Raw genomic sequence first — 10,145 nt, 5'->3', positions numbered from 1 at the left:
TGTAAGGGGATGTCCAATTGTCTACAGATGGGCTTTGGGTCTTCACTTCACACTCCCCTTCATTCACATTGATATGATTTTTTTTGTTCTCGGTCTTTGATGCCTGATATCTGATCCTATCAACACCTCATGATCACACAGGCTGGGGTGCTTCTTCCATGTGGACTTTGTTGCTTCTCAGCTAGATGGCCACTTGTTTATTTTCAAGCCTGTAAGACCCCAGACACTATATCTTTTGATAGCCAAGCACCATCAGCTTTCTTCACCACATTTGCTTATGAACCAGTTTTTTCTTCAGCAATAATATTGGGAAGGTGAGCCTCACAGAAAGTCAGATTATTAGAACAAAGCGTTCTTGTGTTGAGGGAGTACTTGAGTCAAATTCAAAACCATTTCCTTGGGAGCTAATACAGATATGGCATTCCATAGTTCAATCACACCAAGCAGTATTGTACAATTAATTGCTACCACAATCAGATTTAAAATATTCTCTTCCCTCTTGTTTTCTTTTGCTTTGTGTGAAGAAAGAAGCTAGGAACAGCATTAAAAAGCTGGCGTAGTTCTAGGAATTAGAGGGAAATAGAGGTCAACAAGCGCAACCCTCTTGTTTTAGGATTGAGCAATGAGTCTAAAATGGGAGCAGATGAGTTGCTGAAAATCTCAACTCCTCTCTCCTCACTTCCAGGCTCCTTCCTCTTCCAGGGGTCTTTCAACAGTGCCTGGCATCCTCCATGACACCATTACAGCATCCTTCTGCGAGGAGACTAGGTACTGAGCTCCTCCTGAGCCTTGACAAAGAAGGCACCTGACCCTTTATGAGACAATCATGCCTTCTTCCCCTTTCAGTGTGGGTGTGGGGGTGGATTTACCAATCAAACCCTCTGAATCAAGTTATAACTCTCACTCCAGTTGTTTTCTTCTCTCTACTGCTCTAAATGTAAATTGTCTGGGAGAATTTGTAAGGATTACAAGGGCCAATGCATGTAAGGTGCTGTCACAGAACCCAACAGAATAGGTGCCCAAGGACCTCTGTTTCCTATTTTGCTTAAGTTAGTCCCAGTATTTGTTACATGCTTTGTTTCCTTTAAGCATCTTAACTGGGTGAGACAGAAAGAAGTGGCATAAATGTAGGACAACCTGTTCAACAATCAAAAGAATGGCTTCCCAATCTTGGTACTATTGACAATTTGGTCAAAGCCAACCCTTTCTGGGGGGATGTCCTAAGCTTTGTAGGATGTTTATAAGCATTTTGACTTCCCCTCACTAGACACCAGGGGTACCACTACTACAGTCTCTCCCTCTACTCCACCCTTTTACGTGCATTTTGACACCCCAAAATGTCTCTAGATATTGCCTGGTGGAGGAGAAAATCTATTGAAAAAAAAATCACTATTTTAAAAGTAAAAGTGTTTTCTATGTCTGTATAAACTCAGGTGTGCAAGAAACAAAGCTTCGTTTTTCATTAACTCAAGTTAACTTCTCTGTATTATTAAATCCTGGTCTTCCAACAGGGAGCCCTGGTTCCACAGTGATTAAGCACTCTGCTTAGTGGGAGACAGATGTGACATCCTGTTTCCATAGAGATGGACAGCCTTGGAAACTCTATCAGGCAGTTCTCTTCTGACCTTTATTAAGGTCAGTATGAGGTGGAATTGTTTTTTGTAATGTTTTGTTTTATTTTGATGAGCGGTGGAAAATGAATGGCTCATTTATCCTTTCTGCTTGTGGCAGATTGAAACATCATGTAAGTGCTCATATAATAATCAGGACTTGAGGTTCTGGACTCATTTAGCAGTTATCGAACTCTAAATACAACTACCTATAATGTCATCCTTAAACTATCTCTTGTCACTGCTCACATCGGCCCCTGCAGATCCATGGTCTCTATAGGCTGCAGTATTCTGATGTTTAAACGGCACATGGATCTTTTGGTTGCTTCTAACCCATGCTAGGATCAAAAATTACCCTGGGGATCTATAGGTCCTTCCTAGCATCCCCATGTAGCTATTCTTTCTTTGACCTTTCTTAGTCTAACAGGTTCTACTTGGAGCATAAGATTAGGACCTAAATCTTTGTACCCCCCTAGTTATTTGTCTTTTCTTTCATGCCAGGCCTCATTTCTCTGGACCCCATCGGCATCTTGGGTTTTAGTACCTACCTGCTAACCCTTTCCCCCTTCAGGACCAAGGACCTTCATCTAGCCCCTGAGGACATAATTATTATGATGATTATTGTTATTAGGGGCTGCAGAATTGGTACTAACGAGTAGCAACCCTATGTAAAGCAGAAGGACCGCCACCCATTTGATTCCCTCCATTCCATGCCCCTCCTCTACTTAGCAGAATAGGCATTCATTTTTCTATATGTTTCTATCCAAAGCACTTACCAGAGTCGCTTAAAAAAAACCCAACCATATATGGAGACCCCGTATGTGCTCCACAGGGTTCTAACGAGGGTGAAATTTCAGAGGTAGACCACCAGGCTTTTCTCCTTAGGCAGTTCTTGCTAAACACAAACCTTTTTTAAAAACAAACAAACAGTGTCTTGTGTTTGGGTGAAAGAGAACACTCATTTTCCTTTAAACAATTTGTACATGTTTTGCTTTCAGGCATCAGTTGCAATCTCCAACAGAGGTTACCCTCCACTTCCATTTATCCTATTGTGTCTGTCTATTGTTTGGCTGAGAGGTCTGTCTCTAGTTTCAGGTTTGGTAAGGGTCCAAGGACCATAATTTGGAAGGTTCCAATAGATCAGACCAGTAAGTCTGGCCTTTTTCATAATTTTGAATTTTGATCTACATTTTTCTCTTTCTCTGTCCAACCCCCCCCCCCACCACAGAAAAAGAAAATAAAAAACACCTACCTTATGTTTAACAACTTAGCACATTAAAAGTAGGATTTTATATTGGGATTTGAGATAACAAAAGTCAGAAGCTATTAGGCAACATCTTCTTTTCCCTGCTATCTGTAAATTTCTCTGCTCTCTCTGCCCATCCTTCATCCATAACGTATATATTATTTTAAGGAAAGAACTAAGAAAGCTAAAAGTGCATAAAATAGGGAAGCAAAAATGACAGTCATGCAAGAGCCTCAGTCTTGCTCATCACTGCCAGTAAGTAGGTTACTTGCTGTTAGTTAACAGGAACTCTGCCGTTAAAAGCAGGGCTGTGAGTCAGCTTGAAGGGGTCCAGTCATGGCCAGTGCAATGATTTTGGAACTGCAATTTATGCAATATGCAGGTATTAGGAAAATTACTAGAATTGGAAAAATGATAGTGTGAAACCCTGGATTGAGAGACTTGGAAGAGGCGCAGTGAACCCTTTTAGGAGCCTGACGTAGGAGATTGGTTTACTACCAAGACTGCAGAAAGAACACATTCAAAGTGGTGTAGTCAGCTACCATCTTTGTGCCATCTTTGACTCTGGTGGCAAAGAGGTTGCTATGCAATGCACTTTTTTCTAAGGAGACCGTTTTTCTAGCAGGGTGCCCATACATAATTTTACCTGTTTCAGCTATCATCCAATACACCTATATTTTACAAACTCACGTATGGCTCTGCTTCATCAACCACAACTGAGCCAGGAAGCATCAGTCTGAAGCCCTCGTTCAAAGGACAGGCTGACAGTCTCCCCTACCAGGAAAGGGAAGGCAAGCAGCAAGGACTAGTGTACAGCTGTAGCTCACAAAAGTGATTGGGAAATTGCTTTCATTAACTGAGAAGAAAAGAGAAGTGTAAGAGGAAGAGGACAAAGCTGTCCACAAGCAGAATTACACAAACTCAACCGTGCACGTGAGAACGCCATAGTTGGAAATAGAGCCCGCATCTACTAAATGATTAGATACCTTTTGCAGTTTTTATACTTATATGTGGGTGGATGTTTGGTGTGTGTGTGTGTATATATATTATTGGACAACATAATGTTATTTACATGCACAATTTGTTGAGTTTTTATGGCATAGTACTTAAAGTTAAGCTTCTAATGGCAAGATCAGCAGTTCGGAAATCTTAGTGATTACTTGGGGAGAAAGCTGGGGCTTTCTAATCCAGTAAAAAGTTACAGACTCAGAACTTAGCGAGGACAGTTCTACCCTGTCCGATAGAGTCACTATGAGTCTGCATCAACTCAATGGCAGTGAGACATGTACAATTCAGTGAGATCAATTACATCAAAATGCTGTGCAGCCACCATCAATATCCTTTACAAAATTTCCCATCTCGACTCACTCACACTCACTCATTCACTCACTCACTCACTCACTCACTCACTCTCTCACTCTCATTCACTCACTTACTCACTCTCATTCACTGACTCACTGACTCACTGACTCACTCTTTCACTCTCGCAATCACTCTCAAAACAAACAAACAGACAAACAAACAAACAAACAAACAAACAAATTTCCCATCTCCATAAAACCCCCAATTCTTCTTATACAATAATTTTGTCTATTCCCCTTCCCTTCTGCCTCTAGTAACCACTATTAAACTCTGATCTCAATAGATATACCTATTCTAGGTACTTTAGGTTAGTGAGGTAGTTTATTGTGCCAACCTGGCTGATAAACACATGTGGGGTTAATTGAAGGGCGGAGGGATAAATGGCTCGGTGAGCCTTGCCTTTCCAGTTCTCTGGTCTCTTGCTTTCTGATGGTCGGACCAGGGTGCAGCTGCCTTAGCCAGTTCCCTGCTTCAGCTGGCAAGGCTCACTTCCTGCAAGACACCCCCGAGGAAAAGCCGCATGAACCTACCCTGATGCAGCCCTGGGTTCTGGAGCAGCAGTGTGGAGACCCCTGGCAACGCTGAGATGATTACACGTTCACTGACTCAGCTTTCCTCCTGCAGTCGGCATCATAGTGTGTGTTTTGTGAGATGGAGGAGGACTTTGTGGATTGGTGTCGGACATATGGATTAATGTTGGACTTGTGGACTTGGGCAGCACTGGGTTGGGGTGTTTTCTTGATGTGCACTTAACCTTTATGTAAAACTCTCTCTTATACATGAGTTTCTGTGGATTTGTTTCTCTAAAGTACCCAGGCTTGCACAGTTAGTGAGATCATATTTGTCCATTTGTGACTGACTTATTTCATTTATCACAATATTTCAGGATTTATTAATATTGTGGTATATATTCAGACTTCTCTTTATGGGAAAGTAATAGTCCATTGCATTGGGGGTGCCCCCAAAAGAAATCAGGAAATAGAATGTCTCCATGAACCTTTGGAAGCCCTCTCATATATTGCACTGGATATTAGATCCTAGAGACTTAAAAATTTTTTTGTTGCATTGGTTTTTCTTTTTTTTTAAAAAAAATTATTGGCACATCATTTACATATAATACAACTCAATAGTTCAATTGTTTGATCATATCAAGAATTGTACAATCATTGCCATATCAATTTTTGAACATCTTCCCCCTCGCCGGTTATATGGCCCTTGGAATGAGTTGTGCAATCACAGTCAGTAATAGTGCTACCTCTGCCCTCTCACCTTCATTGCCCACCCTTGAAATCCCCCTCCCTCCCTATCACCTACACCCATTCCTACATCCCCTATCAACACTTTTCTCACCTATCATCATTATGCATCCACTCCTCCTGTGAATCATAATTGGGGAAACCCAACAGAAACAATAAAAAACAGTATCAAAATAAGGTTGTCAGGATAAAATAGTAAAATTATAAAAACCAAAATACAAATAATGGGTAAGAAAGGACCGTCAGCAACATTCCAAAGCCAGAGAAGAAATTCCTGTCACAGAACAAGCGATACTTGCATCCACAACCAAGTCAGGTCTGGTCTATAAGGAGGCCATCTGGCCGAGTACCAAGTTCTAACATATTCAAGATTAAAATGGTCTCGGTCTGATAGCAAGGTTGTTCCACACTCTTATCTGCGGCTAGAGTGGATCTGCCGGTGGCTCAGTCTGACCAGATACTCTGCAGATGGGTTTTGGGCCCCCATGGTCCTTCATAGCCTTCTACAAATTGAGTGATCATAATTTTAGCTCTGATACATTTCCCTTTGCCATATTTAAATTTTGTAATTGTCATCTTTGGATCACACAAGCTGGTGTGCTTCTTCCATGTGGACTTAGTTGAACTCCTCACTTACATGAATGCTTGTTTGAATACAGGCTTTTAAGACCCCAGACCCTGTTCTGAGTGATAGCTGGGCACCATCGACTTTCTTCACCACACCCTGCTGTAGCACCCTTATCTGAAGTCATCCTTTCATCAGGGTGAGTATCAAGCAGGCCATGTTATTAGAACTAATAGTTCTTGAATTGGGGCTAGAGATCATCACAAACCTATAAAATCAACTGCATCAATAGCAACCATAAGCCAACCAGTCACCAAGCAAACAGAACACACACGCTAAAAAAGGAAGAAGAAAAGAGAGAGAGAGTGAGAGAGAAAACAAAAACCAAAACCCCAAAAGGCAAGCTACAAGCAGTAAAGCAACAACCCATATAAATGCAGAAGTACAGCATTGTCACTTTTCCTCCCGGGGTATAAGTTGGTTGCACTATGATCATCAATTTTCACAATGACCCAGCACTCCAGATACTGTTAGCATGAGGAGTATTCGAACACAGCTTCACCTTGAGCCGGCAATCCATGAGATTTTGTCCTACATAGTCCATCTCTAATTCGATTGTCCTCTATTGACCCTGGTTGATGCCAGTGGGGGCCTTCTTGGGCCAACTTCCCCTAGGAAGTAGATCCCTGTTCAATGGATTCCAACCTGTCATGTCATTGCAGGATGGGCACTGAAACACTACATGTAGTGATCCTGGGTCCCTTTGCACTGGACACCCATTGAGCAGGTGATTCCCCCAAGTTCCAAAGACTGCCACTTCCACAATCCTGGTGCTGCCACTCTCTGCTGCCTCTCTCATCCAAGTACCCCCAGCCCTCAGTGCAGGCAGCTTGGAGGTACGGTTCAGTTCATTCAGCTGGGCCTCTATGTTAAGTTCTTCTGGTGTAGTCCCTGTGTTGTGATCATCCTGGTGCTTAGTCCATGACGTAGCCTACCAAAGGTTGGGTAGAACCAAGTTTGTAGTGTTTAACCAGGTACCTAAAATCTGGCCCATTGCCCATCCCCCCTAGACTCCCTACACTCATTGTTTAGCATCCCTTCCCACTATGTGGTTAGTTCTCCCCATCACTCAATATAATCACCAACAGAATTACCATCGTCTCTTGCACAATGTAGATGGTCCCCTCTCATGCTCTTGACTTGAATTTTAGGAAATCTTCTCCTTCCATACCTATGGAGGGTGCAATGACTTGATCCAGTCTTGTGTTGATGTCGTATAACCTCAAGTTGCTGGTCATCTCCCAATTCCTCTTTTCTTGAAGAAGTGACCCCAGACAATGTCAGATCTTTTCCCTCATGTTGGCTCTTGTGAAGGGTGCAAAAGGGACATGATGTATGGTTCAGGACAGATAGGTAGTTTTCTCTCCTTTTGTTCAGGAATGGATTCCTAAGATTTGTTATGTTTGTATTTCTTCTTATAGTAGTGCACTCACACTCATACAATACTTGTCCTTATATGATTGACTGACTTCACTCAGCATAATGGTTTCCAGGTCCTTCCATGTCATGCAGTGTTTCATGCTTTCATTGCTATTTTTCAGGGCTGAATAGCAGTCCATTGTGTGTATGTACCATAGTTTCTTTATCCATTCTTCCACCCACGGGCATCTGGGATGCTTCCAGTCTCTCACTATTATGAACTGCTACTATGAACATGGGAAAGTATTCCTCCACTTGGGTTGAGTCTCATTTCTTTAGGGTATATGCCTAATAGTGGTGGTATTGCTGGATTATATAGGATTTCAATTTCCAGTCGCTTTAAGTATCACCATACCATTTTCCACAGCAGCTGTATGTATTTCCAAGTCCACAAGCAGTGTATGAAAGTTCCAAACTCTCCACATCCTCTCCAGCATTTGTTGTTTTCTGTTGTTGTTGTTTGGATAGCATTGTAGATGTAAAGTGGTTTCTCATTGTGATTTTGATTTGCATCTCCCTGATGGCTAATAAACATGAGCAATTTTAATATGTTTGCTAACCATTTCTACTTCATTTTTGGTGAACTGTCTGTTCATGTCTTTTCCCCATTTCTTAATTGGGGCTCTTGTTTTCTTGAGCTGTTATAGATTTCTGTATACTTTGGTAATTAGCCCTCTGTCTGATGTGTGGTTGGTAAAATGTTTTTCCCAATCTGCGGGTTATTGTTTCACTCTCCTGATGAAGTCTTTCGATGCGTATAAGTGATGTAATTTCAGCATGTCCCAGTCAACTATCTTTTCCTCTACTGAACGTGCCTCCTCCATTATACTTGGTAGCCTATGTATACCATATGTGTTAGTCTGGGTACATTAGAGAAACAAGTCCACAGAAATTTATGTATGAGAGAGTTTTATATAAAGGTTAATTGTGCATCAAGAAAACATACCAACCCAGTGCTTCCCAAGCCAACAAGTCCAACATTAACCCATTTACCCATATGTCCAACACCAGTCCACAAAGTCCTCCTTCATCTCACAAAACAGACTCAATGATGCTGACTGCAGGAGGAAAGCTGAGTCAGTGAATGTGTAAACATCTCAGTGCTGGCAGGGGTCTCCACACAGCTGCTCCAGCACTCAGGGCTGCACCAGGGTGGGTCTATGTGGCTTCTCCTCAGGGATGTGTTGCAGGAAGTGAGCCTTGCCAGCTAAAGCAGGGAACTGGCTAAGGCAGCTGCACCCGGATCCAACCATCAGAAAGTAAGATACCCGAGAACTAGAAAGGCAAGGCTCACTGAGCCATTTATTCCTCAGCTCTTCAATGAACCCCACATGTATTTATCGGCCAGGTTGGCACAATGAACTAATGACCTCAATCCACCCCTTGCCAACCTGGCACCTGTACATAATTCTTTAGCTTCATGATTGAAATTAAGTAACACCTATACCTTAATCCTATAATCCTGTGAATATGTTCCCCCGCCTATGAAAGTTTGTAAGCCAACCACTTCATGCTTTTATCCCCCCAATTTTGAATATCCAATTTATATACTGCTCGCTTACATCAACCCAGTTATCTGAGAAGACAATCATATTTTGACATGAAGAGTCTTCATTCCAGTTGGAACCTTGTGAAGTCTGTATCCATAAGCAAAGCCAAATCCGGACAGGCCATCCATAAAGTCAGCAACAATATGCACCAGTTCACAGGCTCAAAAATCTCCAGCTGGTTGGGTTCTGGTCAACTCAATGTGGGCTGCCTCACTCAGCCTCCTCAGGGTGTCCGTTGGTTGCCTTGCCTTTTGACCATGGATTCTCACAAATACTAGCCTAGCCCTCTCGTGGTAGGTCATGAACCTTAGATCAGTCAACCTGTGACCGTCTTCTCTTTTCCTGTAAACCAAATCTACATGTGTCAGTGGCCAAACTCAACCTGTTTCTTTCTTGCTGCATTTCTCCCACTTCCACTCAACAAGTAGATCCAGGTGGTCACCTAGCAAGCATTTCAGCCTGCTCTCAGGCTCCCTTTAACATTCAGTCCCAGAGAGGAGTTTTCTTCGTGGTTCCAGATTTTTTCCAGCTTCTGACAAAGACTGCTGGTTCCTGAGGACTCCAAAGCACTGTGTGGGGCATATCTTTTCAAAGCTTTCTTTGCAGGCATAGCCTAAACCCATCTAAAGATCAAATTTTAATGGCTGAAAGCAAGTGGGGTTACAAACTTTCTATTTTCATACTGTCCATATTTTTCCCAGAAAACAACCGAGTGAACAGTGTGGCTTTATCTGACCTCTGGCTAGACAAGAAAAACTACCATGAGGGAGAGGTCAAACAGACATCTACTCTCTATCTTATGATTTGTTTTTCCAGTACCCAACTCCTAAGGTACCATATGTGTTAGTCTGGGTACTTTAGAGAAACAAATCCACAGAAACTCATGTATGAGAGATTTATATAAAGGTTAAGTGTGCATCAAGAAAATATCCCAACCCAGTGCTGCCCAAGCCCACAAGTCCAACTTTAACCCATTAACCAATATGTCCAACACCAATCCACAAAGTCCTCCTCCATCTCACAAAACACACACTATGACAACAACTGCAGGAGGAAAGCCAAATCAGTGAATGTGTG

The sequence above is a fragment of the Echinops telfairi genome, unplaced genomic scaffold, assembly GCF_000313985.2.
Source record: "Echinops telfairi isolate 266 unplaced genomic scaffold, ASM31398v2 ScPeMD7_7416;HRSCAF=8454, whole genome shotgun sequence".
NCBI lineage: Eukaryota > Metazoa > Chordata > Mammalia > Afrosoricida > Tenrecidae > Echinops > Echinops telfairi.
This window is presented reverse-complemented; position numbering follows the sequence as displayed.